A 26,437-nucleotide genomic window follows, 5' to 3' on the forward strand; every position below is an offset into this window, starting at 1 on the left:
TTTGGGGGGAACCCAGTTGGAATTTTTTTAAAATGTCAGAACCTGACTAGTCTAATGCTAACACCTTCAAACTCTGTTTTACAAGTTAAATGCTGAAAGTAAAAGGTGGAGGCCAGGAGTGTTTCTTCTCTTCTATCCTTCTGATCACTACTATCCAATTACCTAGTACAGTTATCCAGACAGTAGGTACTAAATGCTTGTTTGCACAATCAGCTCAGAAGTGCACAGCTGGAGAAGAACCTCAAATTAAGGAGAACAAAGTACAATGAGTGCTGTAAAATCAGCACCTGTTCCACTGAAGTCTTCTGCTGCCTAAGGCCAAAGCCAGATATTTGCTTTTCACCCACTCCACCTAGAGACAACATCATAGGAGATTTACAAAGCAACTGGTGCTCCCCCTCATACTTTTTCTTGACTGCAGAATTCTCAGCTTTACCACTAATCTAAAAGCCATCTATCAACCTGACTACCTAAAGTAACCAGACACACATTTTCTCATGCAATCATTTCCAAAACCAGGTATAAAAATACGTAGAGGATGGCATTCGGGGACTAACCTGGGCAAAATTGTGGGGTGGACAAAGTTTGTTATGGGGCCCTTTCTCCCATCTTGCATACCTTCCTTCCTCTGAACTCTTCCTTTCCCTCCCCCCAACCCCAATTCTCCTAGGACCCCAGTGTTTTAGAGTAACCCCATGCTCTACTCAAGGAAATGCCACCAGATAAACATAATTCACACTTAGATGTTGGAGAGATGAAATAACTGTCCAAGGTCGTAAAGGATCATATCATCTAAAACTGGAAAGAGCCTCAGAGGCCACCTTGTCCAATCCCTTCATTTTACAGAGGAGGAAACCGAAGTCCAGGAAATAGAAGTGACTTGTCCAAAGGCATACATAAGATCACAGAGCTAAAGCTGGAAGGAATCTCAGGTCCAACCCCCTCATTTTACAGATGAGGAAACTGAGATCCAGGGAAATGAAGTGAATTGCTCAGTCACACAGGTAGCAAGCCACAGAAATGGAATTTGAACCCAGGTCCTTTAACTCCTATACCATAAGTATTGCCTATTAACAGAGCTTAAGGAGATGGAAAGGCTTAACCGAAGAAACAAACTGCTTTTGGTAGAGTTTCCAAAATAAGGAAAGAAGATATTTTGGGGAAGACCCTTTGTATCACTTCACAGAGGACTAAGCCTCCAAATATGGTGGGCCCCCAAGAATAATGTAGGAACAATACCCAATCTCCCAAAGAGCACAGAATAGATCATCCACACACGTACACAGAGCACAGAAGGCCTGACAGCCAAGGAGCAGAGGATATTTTACCTCTTTGTCTCTGTTTTGTTCTCCCTTGCTAAAATAGCACACCTGTCAAAGCAGCCAGGTACTACAGGGAGAAGCACCACCAAGATAGTCTCAAAAAAGAAGAAATAAATTATAAGGTAATAGTACAATTCTCACAGCCAGTGCCCCATTGTCACCTCCCAAGCAAAGTGACAGCCAAGCCAGCCCCCTCGTAAGTACAGGGTGGTTGAAAGGTACTGACATCTTCATTCCAGCCTCGTGTTATTACCGAACCTGAACTTAGGAAACAAGACTTCATCCTGGAGCCACGAAAGAGCAAGAAAGGATCTCTGAAAGTGCTTTCTCTCTCCGGTGCTCTACTTTGCAATTCAAAGCAATAAAAGAAGCATTTACTAAGCACCTACTGGGTTCCAGGCCCTGCAAGGCCCTGGGGCTACAAAGGCAAAAAAATGAAAACAGTCCCTGCTTACATCCTACTGCCAGAGAGACAACACAAAGACAGAGAAGTAACTACAAAATCGATACAAAATAAATACCAAATAATTTGGGATGTTGGAAAACACTAAAAAGGGAAGAAGATCAGGAAAGTTCGAATGCCTCATGGCAGGATTTTAGTGGAATCTTAAAGCTAGAGATTTTAAGAGGCAGAGGTTAGAAGAGAAAGCATTCTGGGTATGGAGTGGGGTGTGGGGCAGCAAGAGGGGGCTCGAAGCACACTGTTCTAACACATGAACATGGGAGATGGAATCTCAGGGATTGGAATTTGACCGAAATCCAACATGAGATGGAATATTGTGAATTCAGTTTGAAAAGATAGACTGGAACCAGTTTAAGGATTTTACGTCCTTAAATAAGGAATCTATATTTTATCCAAGAGGCCTCATTATCCCAAGTCAGAGAGTTCTGAAGAAATGAGGCTGAGAGGATTAGATATGTGGCCTCTGGAACTGGAAGAGCACCAGGGGAAACAAAACCATGATACTGGGAAGCAAAAGATCTGAACTTTGCCTTCTGCCACTACCATGGGAAGGAAGAAACGTTAGAGGCAAAGTGGGAGAGCAGGAGAGGAGGAACGGTATTCCCAGAAGTTGGATTTCGACCATTTAGAAATAAAATGCATATAATTTCTCACTTTTTTCTTGCTTTTTTTTGCAATATGACTAATATGGAAATAGGTTTTGCATGATGTCAGATGTATAATATAATGGTATATTACTTGCCTCCTCAGAGGGGCAGGAGAGAGGAAGAGGATTTGGAACTCAAAAATTTTTTAAATGTTAAAAACAATTTGAATAAAAATAATAACAAAAAATTGTAATAAATTAATTAATTAATTAATTAATTAATTAATGGATAAATGAATGAATAGGCTGTCTTAAAAAAAGAAATTAAATTAAAATTCTCAGGGGAAAAAAACCCTAAATCAAAAAGAAACTGTAATCTACCTGCTTCCATTTTACCTGCCTCGTACAATAGCATTAAAAACAAAAAGAAATCCTATATTTATTAAACACAGTAAGGGAGATTTCTGCCTTTGTGGTTTTAAAATAACATTCGAAATGAAAGGGAACTGGGTGAAGTTGGAGGTGTGGGTTTCACAATTAAAAATCTACAATCCATTAGAATAGAGATGCCTTTTAAGTCAAAAATAAACATACAGGAGTTCAGAAATTGATGTCTAAGGTTGAACACTTCTCATCCCACCTTGAGTTCTGTGCCCTCAGGTCAGTGGGAAGTGAGAGCATTTTGCCTGTGGACGTTCTGTCAGAGGCGCTAATTGGCTCCATTTCAGGCGCCCTAGGTCCTCTCAAAGCCCACATCCATTTAAAAAGATAATGCCAAGGGTGAGAAATTTGGTAGAGTGGAGCTGACATTTGCAAATCTTTTTCTCTAACCTTTGAAAACTGACTTTATTCTTCAGCTAGCTCCTCTGTAGCTGTGGATTCTCTGGAGGCAGCATTATGATACGTTACAAGCAATGAGTTTGTGTCCTCCTCCCATTCACTGAAATTCTCTTCCTTTATAAAAACTAGGGGAACAAATTACTTTCCCTTTAATAAAAATAAGAAAAAATAATTTTCTTTCTCTTAGAAAATGAGGATATCTTGTCCCTTGATCACATTCAAAGAGCCAGAGCTATATCTCCTGCATAAAACCAAAGACCCTCTGTCATCGATGAGTTGATCTTCAACCCATTTATATTCTCCACTGCCACGACTTCTTAGAGTAAATCCATATTTTACCTGCTGGGCAAAAAAAAAGTATTTCATTTTATTGTTCTAAAGGCACCTCCTTCAAGACTCAAAAGACCTCCTTTTTTCCTAACTGGACCTAAGTCGGCAGCCTATCAAGGTCTTATTCATGGAAGCAACGTGATTTAATTAAGATCTTTGCTGGAAAGGCAGGCCTTTAATCCCCTGCCTAGCAACCTCTATTTGGCTTCTAGGACTTCGTTCCCATAATTCATATACCATGCACACGTGCCAAGACCACTGACTGCTCTGCTGCCTTTACTTCCAGCATGACTTGGGAAAGTTGGATAGTCCAAGCCTTGTCACTAGCTGTCTGGCCTTTGACAACACCTCACAAAGAATAATTCACAATCTTCATCGCCAAGTACAGTCAAGCTTCCTTAAAGAAAAAATAAGACAACTTTTCATTAAAATTTAACCTCCCCTAGGTCATGTGAGCAACAACATAGGTACTAGACATTTTCTCTGATCCCTATGACCTATCAAATATCTCCAAAACAGAAATTATGCCCCAAAGATAAAGCAACTTCAGCATGCTTACTGACCCTGACCTCACTCCTCCCTGCCCCCCCCCACCATGCTACCTAATTCGAGGTTGCATTAGCAGACCCAAGGACATGCCAAGCTTACAGCAACACTCCCTTTCCCTCCTTCCATCAACATGTAGAACCTGGCTCAAGGCTTCAAAGCGGTCACAACAGCCAGAGTAGAGTCCTTGCCCATAGCCCTTCAGGAGCAAAAGCCTGCCAGGGGCCTTAACTCAGAAACACCAGTGCTACAAAAGCTCTGAGAAACTTCTGGTGCAGGGTCAGAGAACTAAGGAACAGAGAGAGTGGGCTAGGACACTGGCACAGGATACCTTGTAGGGGAAGTGGGGGGAGATGGGAGAGACATGCAGCATTCCTGAAGGAAGCCTGAGCTTCCTAAGGGAAAGAGCACAGCACCCAGCTGGGACCAATTCTGACCAAGCAAAAGTCACTTGTAGCAAAGACCTGAAATCCTTTTTGGAAAGGGGGACAAAAAATGAAATTTAAAAAAACTGATGAACGGGAGTAGCTGAAGGGGAATAGAAGAAGGTGGCACCTATCTGACTAACTGAAAGGAAAAAAAAAAGAGAAGGAAAAAAAACATATAACCAGATAACAGCAGGAGAACAAAAGCAACTAATAAACAAAACTTAAAAGGAAAGAAGTAACAAATGAGAAGAATGGATCAGGGCTTGAAAGTAAGAGAGCCAGTGAGAATGGAACCACCTTAAAAAATTAAAGTAACTGAAGGAACATAATCCTTTTACAGCAGAAGAGAGAAATAACTTGGAAAAAAATTAAACAAAGAGAGGAAAATATAAACCTAACTCTCATACCTTTAAATGTGAATGGATTAAACAATCCAATAACATGAAAAAGAGTTACAGATTAGATAAGAAAACAAAACCCTACAATCTGTCACTTACAAGAAACACATTTTAAAAAAACAAAGACATACACAAAATAAAACTGAGGGGATGGGGAAAAAAATTTACTACATACCAAGAGAATGCAAAAAAGCAGGAGTTTCCATCATACTATCAAAGGAGAAACAAACATGCAAAAAACAAAAAGGGATAAACAAGGAAAGTATATTATTCTGAAAGGAACCATAGGCAACAAATCAATTTTATAATTTTATATAAATATATGATATATAAATAATACATTTATATACTCCAAATGCCTTAGCATCCAAATTCATAAAGGAAACATTCCCTGAGCTTCAAGAAGACACAGACAGTAAACACAACTGAGAAAGAAGACTTCAACATCCCTCTCTCAGCTTTGGATAAGTTTAACAGAAATAGAAACAAAAGGGAAAACTGAACAAATTTTGGGAGAAATTAGAGTTAAAAGATATATGGCATCTTCTAAATGGGAAAGCAAAAGGATATACATATTTCTATACCATATGGAACTTTTCCAAAAATTGACCATGTAGGCATGTCGGGGGCGACCCCGACCGCCGCCTCCACTTACCCTGCCCTCGGGTCTTCGGACGTCTCCGGCTCCTCTCGGGGGAAACGAGAGGAGAAACACCAGGCAGAACACCGGAGGAGTAGGCAAACAGCTTTATTGCATGGCTTGATAGAAGTTCCCCTGACCCTCTCTGGGGCGTGCCTTATATAACCCATCGGGGTGTTCCGGGTTGGCTCCTTCCCAGTTCCTCCCCGAGGGTGGAGCTCCTCCAGTAAGAGTCACCCTGGTGCTGAGGTGGTGAAAGCCACACAGGCATTGCCATGTGAGCAGGTCCAGACTCCCTGGCGTCTCACTACCCTCTCGGGGGGCCTGGGTCCAGAGCGCCCCTAACATAGGCACAGAGATGTTGCAAGCAAATGTAAAATGTAAAAATGCACAAATAGCTAATAATAGAGACTATAATGCAATAAAAAAAAAAAGAAATTGGTTCTGTAACCACAAAAAAGATACAGACCCAAATAAAGATTTAACAACGAAATCTTAAATAATGAGTAGGTCAAAGAACAAATTACAGAAACAATAACAACATAAAATAAAGTGATAATGATAAAACAACACACAAAATTTCTGGGATGTAGTTAAAGCAGTCCACAGGAGGAAAATCATATTCTTACAATCATACATTAGCAAAATTAAAAAACAAAGGATTAATGAACTGAATATGTATTTTTAAAATTAGAAAATAAACCTCAAATAAGCACAAAAGAAGAGATACTAAAAAAATCACAAAGTCAAAGGCCTTATTGTACTATGTTTCTTGCCAGTAGATGCATTCATTTTATCATGCTTTTCTATAAAAAACACTCAGAGACATTATGTCACGTACCATGCCAGCTCCACATTAAGGATGCCTAGCTACCATGAGAATTCACAGAGTGTACAATAAGGGAAATAAGAGATTACTTTGCCACTCTGTCACAGGTTTAGTACCATGATTTACGAAATATCAATCTCATTTCCCATTTTGCAGCACAAGCCTTATGCTTTGGGTAGCTCCCTTTATCCTCTTTCTCTATTAAAAAAAGTGCATACATACTGAACTTTTATAGCTGGCCCCTTATCATTCACTTATAAAAAAAATCAGAGTAATTCAGCCAAACTCCAGACAGCAGTCACAATGTTTTTACTGTTAACATGAATGGGACCCAAATCTTAGACTTTCCCAGGACTACTCTGACTCAATTACCAGTTGCTCAGTCTGTCTAGATAGCCAAAATACCATAAAGATGTATTTCTACAAATTAGCAAAGTAGGTGGTCGTGTAATCTGAGGAGCACTAAAAGCCTTAGCTGCCTCACAAGGTAATTATCAGGCCTTACGCTTCCACTATTAGAATCACTCCTCTGGATTATGGTTAATATGCAAGTATGTTTCCTGGAAAGGGCAACCCATTAAACCTTTAAAGGCCATTAAAATATTAGTGGAGAACAGGTGCCCTGAGGGATGTAGAAAGGTAAGTTTTGAGGGGGATGGGTAAGATGACTGGTCAAAAATTGGGACAGGAACCCAGGAAGAGGAGGCAGGACAGTATCAGAAATAAATTATGTTTACTCAGTTTTGAATAAGGTCTTTGACAGTCTATATAGCCCGGAATGAGGTGGAAATCTGGCAATTACCTGGCTAATCTGATCCATGTAGAAAACTGGCCTAGATCACTCAAATCCCACCCCACAAAAATACACACACACACACACACACACACACACACACACACACACACACACACACGTACTTTCTGGATTCTTGAAAAAATTATTCTAGAAATACTGTTCCTGTAACCCGTGGCCCAGAAGTGAAGCCTTGGGTTTACATGGACCAGGTTCAGTCTTAGAGACTTCTTTGACTTGAGCCTCCATCCAGAGTATCCCTTGTGGGAGCAAAAGAATTTGACTCAAATGCAGGTTTCCAAAGAAATGGTAAAGAGTTATTAGCTCCCATGCAAACAGTCAAGTCAATATCAAATATTCAACAGGCTTAACCTGAAAAAATGCAAAGGATTTGCACTTGAGCCCCTAAATAAAACAACTCCTTCTGTTTCCCTTTCCAATGGGCCTCAGCTCCCTAGGGGCCTATACAATCTTTTAGACAAACTAATATCCTTGGATTGAGGCCCCACACCACTGAGGGGAAAAGACTTGGGACTGCTATGGAATCAAGAAGCCCTGCCTTCCAGTGATCCTCAAACCCCAGAATCCTCCTGTCTTATAGTACTACCATGGTATTGAGTCCCTAACACTAAGGGAAAGAAAGCAGTTTAGATTGCTAGAGTTAACCCCATTGCTCAGAGGTGCAGAGTCCATTTAACTCACAGTATCAATAAAAGGCAAGACTTTCATTTGCTCTTCCACACTTTAACTCCATCCCTTGCTCCTCTTTGGGCCAGGTTCTCATTTTCTCTTCTATACTCTAATTCTGTCCCTTGATGCACATTAACTCCAATTCGGGCTTGGTCCAAGAAGATGTCAAGGCTCATGAGCTCCTACCCTCAGTGCAAAAACTTGGCATAGACCAGGAACTGTTCCAGGAGATTAAGGGACTCCCCCACTACATATGGATCCCTGAAGTATGTTGTTGCCATGGAAGGGCTGTTCCATGACTGTCCAACTGGCTTCTCTTGGTCTGAATCCCCAGCTCTGGTTCTCCTGTTTGTCCCTATGTCTCTGAATCAATCATTCTGAATGTGATATCAATGAGGCAATATGAAGCAAGGATTTTTTAACCTTATCTAGGAGATGTCATCAACGCCAGACCAAAGACTTCATCTGTGGAGATAATGAGGGCATTTTTGTTTTGTATAGGGACACATCCTCAATGCCAGTGGGGGCAGTGAGGGCACCAGAAGATGAGTCAGTCCCATTCCCCAAATCCTCACAGTCCACTTAACTCACAGTAATAATGTACATTCGACCCTTTCTATCTACTCACACCTTAGTTCAGGCCCTCATTACCTCCCACCTAAACTATCACAATGGCCTCCTAAGGTCGAAGTAGGGTTACCAACTGCAATGCAAAGAAAGAACAGCCATTGTAACATTTTTTTTAAATGTACAAAAGAGGGGAAAAAAGGAAGTTAAGAAAAAAAGTAAAGAAAATCTGGGCAGTTTTGAAAGTAACATTGAGAATTTATCATACACCTTTTTTAAAAAAGCAGGGGATATGAAATGGAGATTCATGGTTTCATAAAGAATCATTTTTGTGTGTGTGTGTTCTGCTGTGTATACTATAATGCTCTCATTCTGGTGTTTAAAACATCCGTTAGGAAAATAAAAGATAAACTCCAATGGCTCTTAAAGCTCTTCAAAGCTAGGCCCCAACCTGTCCTTCCATCCTCATTATATAGTATTCTCCTTGCCATAATTCCAAATTGTTTTCCAGAACTACTGGAACAATTCACAACTGTACCCATAGTGCATTATGCATTTATCTTCCCAGAGACTCTTAAGCAATTGGACATATGTGTGATAGTTTTAATTGTACTTCTTTTACTCGCTATTTAAAGTACTTTTTATATGATTTTTTTTTCTGAGACTGGTTCTGCCTAGCTCAGCCAGGTTGGCACTATACAGCCACTCACCGGCGCCGACCTTGATATGGATCTGCACAGAAGCTTTAATGGGCTTTATTGTTCTGACCTCCTTATGCATCCTGGTAAACCTCTGCTAAACGTACTGGTGTCAGACTTAGTGTGGACACCTAATTGGCTTTGGCCCTACTGCATTCCTATGACAGTCCCAAGCTCAAATAACTCAGAGTACGTACCGAAGCCTATTTTTTTGGGACATGGCTAAAGCAGAATTTTTTTTTGCTTGGCTATATATGTTTGTAACAACTTTTGTATTTCTCAGCAGTAACAGGAGATGGAGAGGAAAAGAGAAGGAAAGAATTAAGAGCTGAAAATAAAATGACATTTAATTTAAAAAAAAAAGAAAAGAAACAAGGCTCAGCCCATGGTCACACAGCTAGAAAGTGTCAGAGATATGGATGCAGGTCTTCCTGACCGAATTCAGCACCTTATTCACTCCACTATACTACTTGGTAGTTTATTTATGATATGTTCAATTTCTCTTCCTGAAATTGGGTTGCTTAAAATCGATATTTGGGTTTTTGTTCTTTTTGATATCTTATATTTCAAGATAATTATCTATTTCCTTCAATCATTATGAAATATGTGTTGGCACACAATTGCAACTCTGCCATGTACTATACATGTGACCTCAGGCAAGTCACTTAACCTTTAAGGACCACAGTTTCCTCCCTCATCTGAAAAGTGAGGGTGTTGTGCTAAATAACCTATGAGGTCCCTTCAAGTTCTGTGTGTTACATCAACACAAGTCATTTCACCTCCTGAAGCCTTAATTTCCTCTTCTGCAAAATGAAGGGGCTGGACTAGATAGTCTGAGATACTTTACACTCTAGATTTATGATCCTGTGCTCTTATTGTGACCTTGGGCACTGTGATAACTGACACTTTTATTTCCTCTCAGTTGTGAATTTGTTTCATTTTTTTATTTTAGCAATTTGATTTTCCTCTCTTTTTTGTCCAGGTCAGCTCATCAATTCTGTTAATTTGAAAAAAAGTTTTTAGTTTTATCACTTCTATAGCATTTTTGTTTTTATTTTATCTATTTCTCCTCTGATTTTAAAGATTTCTTCTTTGGAGGGTTGCTAATTTGTTGGGGGGGGGTGGTTCAAGTTTCTTGAATAACATGTTCAGTTTATTAACTTTCTTCCTATTTTGCTAATGTACATTTATCAGAGATATAATTTTTCCTCTAAGGACTGCTTTAGCTACATCCTCCCAAAATTGTTCATGCCTTCTCATTGCTGTTATTCTTTTTTGTAAACATTTATTGTTTCTATGATTTGTTCATTGACCCACTCAAAGATTCATTTAAGATGCCATTACTTAGTCTCCATTTAGGTCTTTATCTTTTGCTTATGCTCCCTTTCTTCATTGCTACTTTCTGTTATAGTCTACAAGGTTTAATATTTCTTTCACACTTTTTAATGATTTCTTCTTCCCTAGAATATGATCAATTGTGAAAATGTGCCATTTGATACTACAAAATATCTTCTTTAGTATTCCCATTTGGAAGATAAAATTAGCATTTCAAATTAATTTTTTCAAATACTTTGTTAAATTCTGTTTTCCTTTTGGTTTTCTTTTAAATTTATCTAGCTCTAAAAGACAAAATTTCCTACAATTTTTTTTTACTGTTAGACTCTACAATTTAGTTAGCTTTTCATTTATGAGTTTAGACACCACGCTGTTTGGTGCAGACATATTTCGCAATGATTATGTTTCATTGTGTATGGTGGCTTAAAATATAATGTAGTTTCTGTGTTTATCTCTCTTGACCTTGTGAATTTTTTGTTTCCTTATCTAAAATTACAGTTGCAATTTCTGATTTTTTTGGAGTCACCTGATGCACAATACATTTTGTTCAAATCTCTCATTTTCATTCTGTCTGTATCTTCATTTTTGAACATCTCGAGCATGCAACATATTGTTAGGTTTTGTTTTCTTATCCATTGGGATGTTTATTTTTGTTTTATTGGGAAGTTTAGTCTGCTCACATTATGAATATTAGTTTTATATTTTCCTCCATTTAATTCTTTTGTATTGATTTCTACCTCTACCACCACCCCCCTTTTTAAACTCTTTTAAGTCAGCTCTTAACTTGAATAATGTTCATTTGTGGTTACTCTTTCCCCCAGACACATTAACTTACTGTGTCCCCCTTTTCATTCCTTTCTCCTTCTAGACTATTATAAATCAGAATCTGCTTTCATGCAGGCAACTATAGTGAAATCTAGGATGAGTCCCTGGTAAACAAACACGGTACTGAAACTTTGGGAAGCCAGGCTCTAACACTCTCCTTAGAGTCCCCACCTCGAGGACCTGTAAGAAGAACAATCATATTTATAGGGCACATTCCTCATGACCCCCTTGGGAGATAGGTAATACAAGCTTAACTTTCTTCTGGAAAGATAATTATTCACTCACTGGGCCTCATAGCTAATAAGAGGAAGAGACAGGATTCTAACACAGGGCTTCAGGCTCCAGAGTCAGCTTACTTGAAATAAGGCTGTTTGGTTGCTGTGTTAGCTTCAGCCTTATACCAAACTACTCTACAGTTAGGTGACAATACCTCCTGCAGGAGGTGTGATACAAAGCAGGACAGTAGTCACTGCCCTGACAATTGACAAGACCTCTCTACCAGGCAAAGAATGGCAGTGTACTATGAAAAAACAAAACAAGGCAGTTCTTAAGGCTCATTGGAATTTGTTTCTAATCCCTTAAACTGGATCAATTTGGAGAATTCTGCCTATGGAATCCCTTTGATTAAAACCCCTATAAATACTGAACCAGCTTGTCCAGTTTCTAGAAAAGTGTGATTATTTGCCTTTGTGATGGGCCAGAGGCTGTGGACAGGGAAGCTTTGGGAGCATAGGCAGGACCTTGGGGCTTCCCACAAGCCATGGCCCTAATAAGAAGGCCAATGGCCAAATCAGCCACATACATGAAAGACTTTCCCCCTGTAGACTATAAGCCCTGTGAAAAGGCATGACAATTGTTAAGTTTGGTCACAATTATTACCATTTTCTCCATCACTTTCTTAAGTTTAGACAGTCAACAAAACAACAAATCAAGCCTTGACATGTAGCATTTACCAATTTCCAAGGTGTAAATGTTCCCATGAAAACTGAATAATCTCCTAGCCTCTATGAGCTGGCTCCAGCACACCCCTGCCTTGAGGGCTGAGATCATGACCTACCTAAACCGTTCACTTCCCCGAACACAACACAGGCAGCTAAGTGGCACTGCGGATAGAGGTCTGGGCCTGGAGTTCGAATCTCTGTGGCTCACTGGCTATGTGACACTGGGCAAGTCATTTCATCTCTGCCTCAGTTTCCTCATTTGTTATATGGGGATAATAATAGCCCTCACCTCCCAGGGTTGTGGTGAGGACCAAATGAGATAATAATTGCAAAGCATTTAGCAGTGTGCCTGGCACATAGTAAGCGCTATATAAACAAATGGTGGCCAATATTATTATTAGCTATTGTTATTAATCATGAAGAAGCAAGATGGCAGAAGAGAAAAAAAAACAGTTAAGAGCTGAGTTCAAATCTTGCGTCATACCAGGCGTGTGACCTTGGGCATGTCACTTATCTTCTGTCTGCCTAAATTCATCACCTACAAACTAGGGATAATAATAGCACCCACCTCCCAGAGTAGTTGTGAGAATAAAATGAAATTATATACGTAACATGCTTTGCCTCTCTCCAATCCTTCCATAAAGGATGTACACAGCTCCCCTGTGAAGGTACTCAGTATCATCATCAGGCGGCTCTCAGCTAATCAAGTCATGTCTCCCTCTGAAGTACTAGCCATCTTTTACATACGTGTGTATGTATATACACACATACACCATACACACACACACACACACACACACACACACACACACACCCATCATATGCATCACTATTTCATCAGGGTCATATATTTAGAGCTGGAAGGGCCCTTAGATGATGTCTGTAACCTCTCAAGCAAACCAGAAGCTAAATCTACAAAGACTTAGTGAAGAAAGCTTCTAAACTACGGTCTGAGAGGATGACCTCTGATTCTTAGCAGTGTCAAATTGAAATGATCATTTCCCTTCAGTCTCGTCTCTGCCAATGACTAGCCACGTGACCTTGGGCAAGTCCCTTCCTTTCTCTGGACTTCAGTCTCCTCCTTGTGGAAACTGAGGGGGTTGGACTAGACGAGTTCTACTGATCAATGATTCTTTTGACCGTTTTCAAAGTTTCCAGCCAAACCGAGAAGCACAAAGACAGCCAAGTCATCATTTTCAAGACATGAATCATCTCAAATGGATTCCTTACACTGTCTCAAAACAATGACATCTCTCCTTGCCTACGGTGCTTTTTTTCATATGCTTTTAAACTTTTATATTAACTTTGAGCATAGTCAAATTAATGCAATCAACCTGTATCAATGCCAAGATTTTTTTTTTTAGTGAGGCTTCAAATCCTTTTGATTTTTGGGATCTTTATGGACACTCTGCAGCCATCGGTACACTGCCCTGGGGGCTGGAAGAGCTGCTGAGGAACATGCCAGGGGTTGTCAAGCTCCAGGAAACAATGGCATCCCTTTCACAGGGGGGCACTAGGGCACTCTCACACTGTATGCATATGCTTTTGTTTTTTTAAGTGGGGGACAATCCAATCGCCTCAATTAATCAGTCTGAGAAACCACATTAGATACCTAGTAAATTTCTGACATGATTTGCAGTAAGTTCATTTACTTTCAATTTTAGTATGACCCCTGTCACAAGGCCTTTAAAACAATGCTAAGAGATAAGCATTGTTGATAAAGGAAGGAAAATAACATTTCAAAGTTCATCATATTAGTGTGTAGCTAATGTGTGTGCAGATTTAATCAGGTAATTAGAAGAGAAAAAACACACAGAGAGACAGTAAATCTGCACTGTATGCTGAGTCCAAAGGACTGCTTTTACTATACCTTCAAGAAAACGTGCCCCTTTCTCTGCAGAAGCTAAGCTTTCACCCTTGGTACTGGAAAGATGACTCTCCTAGTGCACAAAATACATAAGAGGTCCAGTTCAGGGACCCAGACCGCGGATTTGGTGTATTTTTTTTAAATTTTTTTTATTTAATATATTTAGTTTTCAGCATTGATTTTCACAAGAGTTTGAATTACAAATTTTCTCCCCATTTCTACCCTCCCCCCCACTCCAAGATGGCTTATATTCTGGTTGCCCTGTTCCCCAGTCAGCCCTTCCTTCTGTCACCCCACTCCCCTCCTATCCCCTTTTCCCTTCCTTTCTTGTAGGGCAAGATAAATTTCTACACCCCATTGCCTGTGTATCTCATTTTCTAGTTGCATGCAAAAACTTTTTTTTTGTTTTTGAACATCTGTTTTTAAAACTTTGAGTTCCAAATTCTCTCCCCTCTTCCCTTCCCACCCTCCCTTCCTAAGAAGTCAAGCAATTCAACATAGACCACATGCGTATCATTATGTATAACCCTTCTACAATACTCATGTTGTGAAAGACTAACTATATTTTGCTCCTTCCTAACCTATCCCCCTTTATTGAATTTTCTCCCTTGACCCTGTCCCTTTTCGAAAGTGTTTGTTTTTGATTACCTCCACCCCCATCTGCCCTCCCTTCTATCATCCCCTCTTTTTTTATCTTCTTCCTCCTTCTTTCCTGTGGGGTAAGATACCCAATTGAGTATGTATGGTATTCCCTCCTCAGGTCAAATCTGATGAGAGCAAGATTCACTCATGCCCCCTCACCTGCCTTCTCTTCTCTTCCTACAGAACTGCTTTTTCTTGCCACTTTTGTGCGAGATAATTTACCCCATTCTATCTCTCCCTATCTCCCTCTCTCAATATATTCCTCTCTCATCCCTTAATTTGATTTTATTTCTTTTAGATATCTTCCCTTCATCTTCAACTCACCCTGTGCTCGCTCTCTCTCTCTCTCTCTCTCTCTCTCTCTCTCTGTATATATATATATACATATATATATACTCACATGTATATATATACACATGCATATATACATACATACACACTCACATATACATATATATACATAAACATATATATACACACACACATATATACATACATATATGCATATTCCCTTCAGCTACCCTAATACTGAGGTCTCATGAATCATGCACATCATCTTTCCATGCAGGAATGTAAACAAAACAGTTCAACTTTAGTGAGTCCCTTGCAATTTCTTTTTCTTGATTACCTTTTCATGCTTCTCTTGATTCTTGTGTTTGAAAGTCAAATTTTCTATTCAGCTCTGGTCTTTTCACTGAGAAAGCTTGAAAGTCCTCTATTTTATTGAAAGTCCATATTTTGCCTTGGAGCATGATACTCAGTTTTGCTGGGTAGGTGATTCTTGGTTTTAATCCTAGTTCCATTGACCTCCAGAGTATCGTATTCCAAGCCCTTCAATCTCTTAATGTAGAAGCTGCTAGATCTTTGGCTATTCTGATTATGTTTCCACAATACTCAAATTGTTTCTTTCTGGCTGCTTGTAGTATTTTCTCCTTGATCTGGGAGCTCTGGAATTTGGCGACAATATTCCTAGGAGATTTCTTTTGGGGATCTATTTGAAGAGGCGATCGGTGGATTCTTTCAATTTCTATTTGACCCTGTGGCTCTAGAATATCGGGGCAGTTCTCCTTGATAATTTCTTGAAAGATGCTATCTAGGCTCTTTTTTTGATCATGGCTTTCAGGTAGTCCAGTAATTTTTAAATTTTAAATTATCTCTCCTGGATCTATTTTCTAGGTCAGTGGTTTTCCTAATGAGATATTGGACATTGTCTTCCACTTTTTCATTCCTTTGGTTCTGTTTTATAATATCTTGATTTCTCATCAAGACACTAGCTTCCACTTGCTCCAATCTAGTTTTTAAGGTAGTATTTTCTTCAGTATTTTCTTTTGGACCTACTTTTCCATTTGGCTAATTCTGCCTTTCAAGGCATTCTTCTCCTCATTGGCTTTTTGGAGCTCTTTTGCCATTTGAGTTAGTCTATTTTTTAAGGTGTTTACTTCAGTATATTTTTCAGTATATTTTGGGTCTCCTTTAGCAAGTCATTGACTTGTTTTTCATGGTTTTCTCTCATCCTTTATCGCATCGTTATCTTTCGCTCTTGCCATGTGACCAGTCATCATTTAAATCATATGTTTTCCTAAGGACATCCCTTTATTTCATTACTTCAGTTTATTTGTCATAGATTGCAGACTGTTCAACTCCACCATTTACCTCTACATTGTCTTGAGATACTCATTTTTAGTTCTCCAAAAACCATTATATTCTAAGACTTGCAGTAACACATCAACAAAAAATTGTTGCTAAAAAAGATGGGTCTTTGTTAGTGGGAGAAGTCTGAGGTCATTAAAAGGGCTTTGCAATTTCCTGAAGACAATCCAGCCCACTACTCTCCTCCTGCTTAAGTCTAGGCCAAATTTGTTGTCCATTTGCGGTGTATATCAGTGTGTACATATATTATGTGTGTACACACATACATACATATGCACATGCACAGATACATACATGTATACATGTATAAATACATACACACGTGCACTATCATCTACATCTCTGAATCAATTAGGTGAGGATAATGACGTGTTCTGTATTATGGAACGTCATTTGCCTCTTGCCTACTCTCAAAGATGCCCTCAATTTGTACGTAAATAATCCTCATAAAATTTTATATGGATGGGAAAATAGGCACAGAGGTGGGTATTTTCTCCACACCTTGATGTCTTTCCCTGCTTCAGATATCTTGCAATTGATCCCTCAATGTGCAGCATAGATCTCCTCTGTGCACACTTGGTCTTATCCAACTGTTTCTCCCACCTTTGTTCTCTTTAGTGGCATTTCTATTCCACTATAGGTACGTCTGGGACAACAATATTGTAGTCCAAGTGTGGCGAATCTACTGTCCTTGATGTTGTAAAAAGTTTGTTACAAAATTCTTTTCAGATCTTTTCCATTTTTCTTCTGTTTACTGTCATCCTTATAGTTTCATCCTAAAATGTCTACAAGATGACTATGTCCTTGCTTTTTATCACAGCCGGTGATAAAAATACCAACTGTGATTCTTTCTTATAATATAGCTTTGTATCTGTGAAAAGCCCCACATGTGGACAGTATTCATCAGGTTTAATAGGTCTTTGGATATTCTCTATCATGTCCTGAAAACATGCCCCAGAAAGAGTTAACCTTCCTATTTTTCTTGTCAGATTGACACACTGCCTCAGTATCCCCAATAGGAAGTCACCAGCCACCACTATTGGTCTCTTCTTCCTCAGATGGTCTTTGTATATCCCTCATCTGTATGTACCTGGGCTCTGCCCCATCATTTCTTACAGGATTAGCAGATGCTTTCTTTCTTCCCTGCTCTTTGGGAAGAGCCTCATATCTGTAACTTGCTCTGCCTATTCAGTAGTCTTTCTTCCCTTTCTCCTCTACATCACATTTGTTAATCCTCCAAGCTCCTAACATAGATAGTGATTCCTCTCCCCCTCTTCTGCCTCTTTCTTCTTTATTTACACATTGAGGCCTACCTGCCATTTTCTTAAAGGAACACTTCATCTGTCCTGATAACTGGGAGACATGCGTTTTTCAAGCTCCTTTACCTTCCTTTCTCTGAGAGCGATCAGTCTGTACTTTGAAAAGAGACTACAATTGTTCAGCCCTGGCAGAAAGATAAACATCACACACTATGCAGGTCATTGAATAGATTTTTTTTCTGCTCTCCATACCTTTGTGGATCTTCTATTGTCTGTTTATGCTTCTAACAAAAAAAAAAGATAACTATGAAAGGGTAGAAAGACTGGATTCAGGGAAAGCAAAAAAGAATTGTTCCATAAACAGAGCATAAAATTCAAGGTCTTTTGGTAAATCTGAACCCAAAGTTTCACTTTTTTGTCCGGTGTCCTGCACATTTATAGTGTGTGAAATGTTGCCATCTCTGACAGAGGAAAAACAGCAAAGTTCAAGTAGGGCTGATTTTTACATTATGCTTAAATATTTTCTCAAGAGAACTTTTACTCAGGATTTGCCAAGGTAAATTCATAACTTTGCAAAACAAATCAGATAATGAAATATCAGATCATAAAAAAGTAAGTCAACAAATTGATTTTTCCTTTTTCATTGGAGATATTCAAGGCTCTTTACCATATTCTCTCTTTCAACTTCTCCTGCAAAACATACTTAGGGTCAGCTTGGATAATGAATCCCAAAGGTTGCATTATTTGATTTTGAACTGCATATTTCCATTAGGCTACAACCAATTACCATATTTTACATAATTATAAATTCAAATACATTTACCACCTCATAGGACTTAGTATTCATACTAATCGGGACCTATCTATACTCCCAGCATACTAAATTGATGGTAGGGTTCAGGATTATACTTCAGGTACCTTCTAATTTACATAGCTTCTAGGCTAGCCTGATAACCCAACCACCAGATACAAACTTGTTTCTATGGGAAAAAGCCTTCTAAGTGCCCTGGCTGGGAAAGATTTATGAGAAGCCCCCAAGACTAAACCTAGATCTATGGAGTCACATCCAAATCTCTGCAGACTTCAGGTTCACAAGAAAAGAATATTTTCCTTTTTGGTGGGAAGTATATTGTTTTTATCTTATTTTTGCTGTTGTAATCATAGATCATTAATCTATCATATGTTATCATAGAGGCATAGATCTGGAGCTGCAAAGGACCTCAGAGGCCATTAGTCCAATCCCTTCATTTTCCAAATAAGGAAACGAAGACCCAGGAAAATTAAATGACTTTGCCGAAATTCACACAGGTATTAAATGTGAGAAGTCAGATTTGAACCTAAGTCATCACACTCCAGAGCCAATGCTCTTTGTCTGTTGTAGTAGTTTGACTTTTTACTATTTGTTTTTTGGGTTTAGAATAGACTTTTGCAAGTATCAAGGCAAAAATAATCCCAAAGAATCATTGTAAACTTGTGTGCTATGTTAGCATAAGTGTCAGGGAAGACCTAGACACAAAGTCTGCCACAGCTAACACACCCGCTTGGGTTTCTTTCAGATGTTTCCATTTTTTTCTTGAAGAAAGAAAAATTTTTTAACTCTTAACAGTTTGAGATTTTGACATACAAACAGCTCTCAAAAGCTTATACAAATGAAGTTCCAGCATGTTTTCTATATTTTTCTATGAATTGGGATAAAGACTGTCCTATATCTGATATAAAATGTTACCTTGAGTGCTTCAACAAGATCTAGAGATTCTTCCACATCACATGAGATATAGACACAAACTATATTTTGACATTTCCCAGAAAGAACCCTGGGTAGGGGAAAATGATCCAAAGAGAGATTAACTGGGGAGGGGGGACAGTGAATTGAACCTGGTCCATGTAAGCCCAGAGTCTGGAATGCTGGGTCATGGGTCACACTGAACTGAAATTAATAGAGTTGATAAATTAATTCTGTGTATAGTAGGAGAAAAGCAGAGAGGTCTACAATTAACAGTCAACTCTATTGATTATCTAGTTCTGGCCTTTAAGAATATGATATAATTTGACAAGAAACAGGCAGCCTCCCCAACTCACCAAAAAAAATCAAGATCTGGCCAAAGCAGGTCAGGCAGTGATATAAAAGCAAGCCTAAAGTGTTAACAAGGCTCCCCTAAAGAACTACTTGCTCCCTCCTCAGGAGTAGGAGCCACTTTCCCTTTAAAAATCCACCCTCAGTCCACATCTTTCTCCTCACCTGCCTATCTATTATTCACTGTCCTGAACACCCACATTTTCTCGAAGCTCTTACTATAAGAAACATCCTTTTCAGGACAGAAAACCAAATCCAAAAAAAAAGCCTAATCAAGATAATCTTTCGAAGGAAGGCAAAGATAGTAAATGGGTTTCAACTGCAATCATTTGGGGGTTTCAGATGTTTCAGCTTTCCTTTACAATTCTCTTTGAAAGAAGGAACAATTATTCTTTTTTTCTTGTTTATTTTTTTAAATTAAGATTTTTTTATTTTTAATTTACAACACTCAAATTCCACATGATTTTGAGTTCCAGATTTTCTCCCCCCCCACCTCCCCAAGATGGCATGGAATCTGATATATGTTTTACATATAACTTCACATCAAACTTATTTACACAATAGTCAAGTTGTAAAGAAGAATTATGACCAATGGAATCAATCATGAGAAAGAAGAAACAAAATGAAAACAAAAGAGAAAAAAAAGGCAGAGCCAAGATGGCAGCTGGAAGGCAGGGACTTGTTTAAGCTCTCCCCCAGGTCCCTCCAAACACCTGTAAAAAATGGCTCTGAACAAATTCTAGTGCTGCAGAACCCACGAAATAGCAGAGGGGAACAAGGCTCCAGCCCAGGAAAGCCTGAATGGTCGCTGGGAAAGGTCCATTGCATAGAGCTGGGAGCAGAGCAGAGCACAGCCCAGCATGGGCTGTGCCCAGACCAACCAGACCAGGAGCTGGTTGGAACAGGCCTTAGTGCCCTGAATCAGTGAGCTGTGGCAGTTACCAGACTTCTCAACCCACAAATGCCAAAGACAACAGAGAAGGTTAGTGGAAAAACTGCTAGAGTGAAAGGAGTCCGAGGTAGGCCCTAGCCCCAGGGCCTGGAAGTGGTGCTGCTCTAGGGCTGCTTCCAAAGCACCAGCTGCTGCTGCTTCCAGCCCCAGGCCCACCCCGTGGGAGGGCAGGAGAACAGAGCCTGCTTGGATCTGGGTCAAGGTCTGGGTTGGCGGTTCTTGGGGGAGGAGGACCACTGGTGTGGCAGAGTTTCCTGTGTAGAAGTAGCTCTGAAAACAGCAGCACAGCCCCTTAAGATTGGGACAAAGTACTCTCTGCTCTACAAGCAGTCATACCCCAACAAAAAGCTCAAGGGTCTAGCAGTTGGCTAGGAACATGAAGAGGCAGCAAAAACGGTCTCAGATTCAGACTCAGACTTTGGATTCTTTCTTTGGTGACAAAGAAGACATACAGACAGAAGAAGTCAACAAAGTCAAAGAGCCAACATCAAAAGCCTCCAAGAAAAATAGGGATTGGTCTCAGGCCATGGAAGAGCTCAGAAAGGATTTGGAAAAGCAAGTAAGAGAAGTAGAAGAAAAACTGGGAAGAGAAATGAGAGTGATGCAAGAAAACCATGAAAAACAAGTCAATGACTAGCTAAAGGAGACCAAAAAAAATACTGAAGAAAATAACACCTTAAAAATAGACTAATTCAAATGGCAAAAGAGCTCCAAAAAGCCAATGAGGAGAAGAATACCTTGAAAGGCAGAATTGGCCACATGGAAAAGGAGGTCCAAAAGACCACTGAAAAAAATACTACCTTAAAAATTAGATTGGAGCAAGTGGAAGCTAGTGACTTTATGAGAAATCAAAACATTATAAAACAGAACCAAAGGAATGAAAAAATGGAAGACAATGTGAAATATCTCATTGGAAAAACCACTGACCTGGAGAATAGAGCCAAGAGAGATAATTTAAAAATTATTGGACTACCTGAAAGCCATGATCAAAAAAAGAGCCTAGACATCATCTTTCAAGAAATTATCAAGAAAAATTGACCTGATATTCTAGAGCCAGAGGGTAAAATAGAAATTGAAAGAATCCACTGATTGCCTCTTGAAAAAGATCCCAAAAAGAAAACTCCTAGGAATATTGTTGCCAAATTCCAGAGTTCCCAGGCCAAGGAGACAATATTGCAAGCAGACAGAAAGAAACACTTTGAGTACTGTGGAAACACAATCAGGATAACACAAGATCTAGCAGCTTCTAAATTAAGGGATCAAAGGGCTTGGAATATGATATTCCAGAGGTCAAAGGAGTTAGGATTAAAGCCAAGAATCACCTACCCAGCAAAACTTGAGTATATTGCTCCAAGGCAAAATATAGACTTTCAATAAAATAGAAGACTTTCAAGCTTTCTCAGTGAAAAGACCAGAGCTGAATAGAAAATTTGACTTTCAAACACAAGAATCAAGAGAAGCATGAAAAGGTAAATAAGAAGGAGAAATCATAAGAGACTTACTAAAGTGGAACTGTTTTGATTACATTCCTGCATGGAAAGATGATGTGTGTAATTCATGAGACCTTTCCCAGTATTAAGGTAGTTGAAGAGAATATAGATATATATATATATATATATATATATATATATATATATATATATATAGATATATATAGATATATGTGTGTGTGTGTGTGTGTGTGTGTGTGTGTGTGTGTGTGTGTATAGAGAGAGAGAGAGACAGAGACAGAGACAGAGAGAGAGAGACAGAGAGAGAGAGGGCGCAAGGTGAGTTCAGTATGAAGGGATGATATCTAAAAAAATAAAATAAAATTAAGTGATGAGAGAGGAATACATTGACAGAGGGAGAAAGGGACAGAGAGAATGGGGTAAATTATCTCACATAAAAGTGGCAAGAAAAATCAGTTCATTGAAAGGGAAGAGGGGGCAGGTGAGGGGGAATGAGTGAATCTTTCTCTCATCGGATTTGACTTGAGGAGGGAATAACATACACACTCAATTGGGTATCTTGCCCCACATGAAAGTAGGGGTAAGGGAATAAGAAAGGGGGGACAACAGAAGGGAGGGTAGATAGGGGGAAGAAGTAATCAAAAGCAAACACTTTTGAAAAGGGACAGGGTCAAGGGAGAAATTTGAATAAAGGGGGACAGGATAGGATAGAGGGAAATATAGATCTTTTTCAGGAGGTGATAGATGGATTCTTTTGTTGATAACTTTACCCTCTGGTTCTAGGACCTCCAGGGAATTTTCCTTAAGGATTTCATGGAAGATACTGTCCAGGCTCTTTTTTTCATCATAGCTTTCAGGTAGACCAATAATTCTTAGATTGTCTCTCCTGGATCTATTTTCCAGGTCAGTTGTTTTTCCAATCAGATATTTCACATTTCCTTCTATTTTTTCATTCTTTAGATTTTGTTTGACTGATTCTTGATGTCTCATAGAGTCATTAGCTTCTACTTGCCCAATTCTAATTTTTAATGTATTGTTTTCTTCCTTTATCTTCTCTAACTCCTTTTCCATTTGGTTAATTTTACTTTTAAATGAGACATTTTTTCCATTTAAATTCTGATTCTCCTTAACCAATTCACCAATTTTACTTTTTGAAAATTTGTTTTCCTCTGTGAATTTTCCCTTTTTTCCGTTTTTTCTTTTACCTCCCTAATTTGGTTTTTAAAGTCCTCCTTGAGTTCTTCCAGCAATACTTTTTGGTCTGGATACCAGTTCACTTTCCCTTTTGAGGTTTCAGATGTGGGTGAAGTATCCATGCTGTCCTCTTCTGAACTGGTATTTTGATCTTTCCTGTCTCCATAATATGAATCAATCATCTTTGAAAGCTTCTTACTGTTCTTTTTCATGGTGTTTTTTTTCCTCCTGGTTTCTGAAGTGGATCTCTGCTTCTGGGGTTCAGGGGGCTCTGTCCCAACTTTCTTGTTTTGGGATCTAGCTTTATGTGCTATGGCCTCTGGTTTCTTGAGGTGTGGGGAGGGATGGTCTGGCTGCTGGGAGTCTCCTCTTCCCCAAGACTGTTCTACAACATGAGTGGTCTCAGCTCTTGTCTGTGTTGGTGTCTGCCATTTCCCCTGGCTGTGCAAAGCCACATCTGGTGTCCTGGCATTGACGTTAGTTAGCTCCACCCCCTGGGGCTCAATTGCTCTCATTCTGCTAACATGAGGGCTGCTGGAACACCTCTCTTCCTGCACTAGTCTCCTCCTGCCACCACAGGGAGGGCCCTCTCCCCCACTTCTCTTGCTACCAAAGCCCCGCTTCTGGCTCCTCTGTTTCTCCTGAGGTATTATTCTCTGAGTTTTTTCAAGGGAGGGATAAGAGCCCTTTTACCTGCATATCATGGCTCCTGGAAGTTCAAGAAGGCAAGTTTCAAACCTTTAGACTGTGGGTTGGAGGCCTCCGGGCTAGCTGCTCCCAAAGTCGCAGGCTCTGCGCTCTGACAGACCCCTGTCCTAGGATGAGAGGCCTGGGGCTCAATCACACCCATAGCTGGTACTTCCACCCTGGGCCTGTTTCTGCTCCGGCGTTTGGCTCACCCCACACTTTCCCAGACCAGCGTGCTGGCTGGATTCCTCTGCTGTTCCCGGTTGGTTTGGTCTGGTGCTGTTCCTCGTGCCAGGTGCTCCTACCCCTCTCAGTCTGGTAGTGGCTTCTATCTTTCTCAAATCTGCTCAGATTCACTTTTTTAGATGTATTTGACAGAATTTGTGAGAGAGCTCCGGTAGTTCCTTCCTTTCACAGCGCCATCTTGGCTCCGCCCCGGAACGCTTACTTCTTAAAGGTGATTAAGTTGAATGTTATGCCTAGATCCCCAATGCTGAAGCAATTTACCACATGACTATTGTTCATTTCTTTTGGAGTCTCAGTGCTGCCACTGTATTATCCCACTTTTTTTTAAGTCCCCATCATGCTTGAAAGTCATTGTGACTCCAAATGATAAGCAGAGAAGCAAAGCTATCCTGTCTATGGGTACTCTTGACTCTCTCCTGACCCTGTTCCCCCAGATGCCCCTTCATTCAGTTTTATCATGAGAGTCAAGATTGTCACTCCATTCCTAATGAGATTATACAGAAATACTGCTTAAGGATGATTTAGTGAAACAGCCCCCTCTGCTCTAGTAACCTACTATATGACAGGAAAGCTAAATCACATACACAAACATGGCAATGTCCAAAGGAATGGTGCCGCTAGCCCTACTATGGATGCATTGCTTAAATGGATTTTTCTAGGATAAATGTTCCTTCTCCACACTGGGCAGTAATATCAAAAGATATGTAATTTGCTTTATCATTTTGTTAACTCCCAGCCTCAAGCAAGAAACTGCACTTGTAGCAAAACAACTCAGAGTTAGATCTCTGTTTCCCCTCTGGGAATGTTTCCCTCCTCATTTGTTTCTTCCTAAATGTATTCCTGAAAAGTACAGTATTAAGTACAACTCCAATTAAGAATTGCCAGACAGTTACCACTATTTGTAAAGACAAAGTAAACATTTCAAACAAAGAAAGGTAAACAAACTTTCCCCCATGCTCAGAGGAAAAGACTTGTGAAGGAGCTCAAGGAGGGAAAGGAGATACAGGTTTACTGCCTTAGGGACTGTAGTCTGAGGGTTTCAACAACACAACTTCTCTCCTGACATACCTTGCGCGCCATCTGCCCGTCTCCCCAATCAGCCTTACACCCACAGTCCCAGCACCTTTCTCCGTAGCATTTGCCTCTGTCCATGATGCTGCCTTCTCAGCTCCATATGGCTTCTTACGCTCATCCCAAGAGGAGCTGGGTTCTTACCAGCTTAGCTTCTAGACTCAGGGATCTGACTTTTAAAGGTTACACTGTCATTTTACTCTCTTTTTGATTCACTCAAGCAACTAATTTGTACCTCATAAAGGGATCATCTGGAGTGCCCAAATTTTATGGTTATCATAATATCTCATTATTTCACTGCTTCTTTATGACAAGGTCCATGAAAGCCCAACTCCTTCACATTCTCCTTCCAGTTAATTATTTGGTGCCCTCAGCAAATCAACTAGGGTACAATTGGGCATGTTATCCAAAACAATAATATGATGGAGTAGTGTGGTCTAGTGGATAGAGGGCATTGTTTGTAATAAGGAAGACTTGGGCTAAAATCCCAAGTATATTTCTTGATGTCTCATATATACTATGTCTCAGGCTATTTCTCGGCCCTTAGTATTTACTTAGAGAGGCTGTGATCTGTCTTGGTGGAGGGAGTGTTCATATGAGGGGTTTCCTACTCTGAAAATATCACAAATCTTTTGAGCACCTGAATGTGACGTTTATTTAGAATGCAGAATATCAGAGTTGGAAGTTATGTTAGAGATTATCTAGTCCACATCCTTCATTTTTAGAGGAAGAAACTGGCCATCTCCCATACCTGGAATGCACTCCTTCCTCACTTCTACCCCATAAGATTCCCTCACTTACTTGAAGATCCAACTCAAACATCATTTTCTTATGAGGCCCTTCCTATTCCCCCATCTGCTAGTGCTAGTTCCCTAAATGCCTTCTATTTAATATGTATTTATTCTCTAAATATTTATGCTGTATGTATGTACGTATGTATGTACGTATGTATGTATGTATGTATGTATGTATGTATGTATGTATATACAGGTCAATTGACTGACTGACCACAGAAAGGGAGAGACTTTCCCAAATCCACACAGCTGGTTGGGTCTCCTGGCTCAATATTGAATATTCTGTTCCCTATACTAGACTACTTCCTTATTGTATAAA

General features: G+C 39.7%; 1 pseudogene; it reads left to right on the top strand.

The window, feature by feature from the left end:
* The first annotated feature begins 5,532 nt into the window (after positions 1-5,532).
* The window catches only part of LOC118832533, a 28,448-nt pseudogene continuing 7,543 nt past the window's right edge, over positions 5,533-26,437 (top strand).

Source organism: Trichosurus vulpecula, chromosome X (assembly GCF_011100635.1).
Source record: "Trichosurus vulpecula isolate mTriVul1 chromosome X, mTriVul1.pri, whole genome shotgun sequence".
Classification (NCBI taxonomy): Eukaryota; Metazoa; Chordata; class Mammalia; order Diprotodontia; family Phalangeridae; genus Trichosurus; species Trichosurus vulpecula.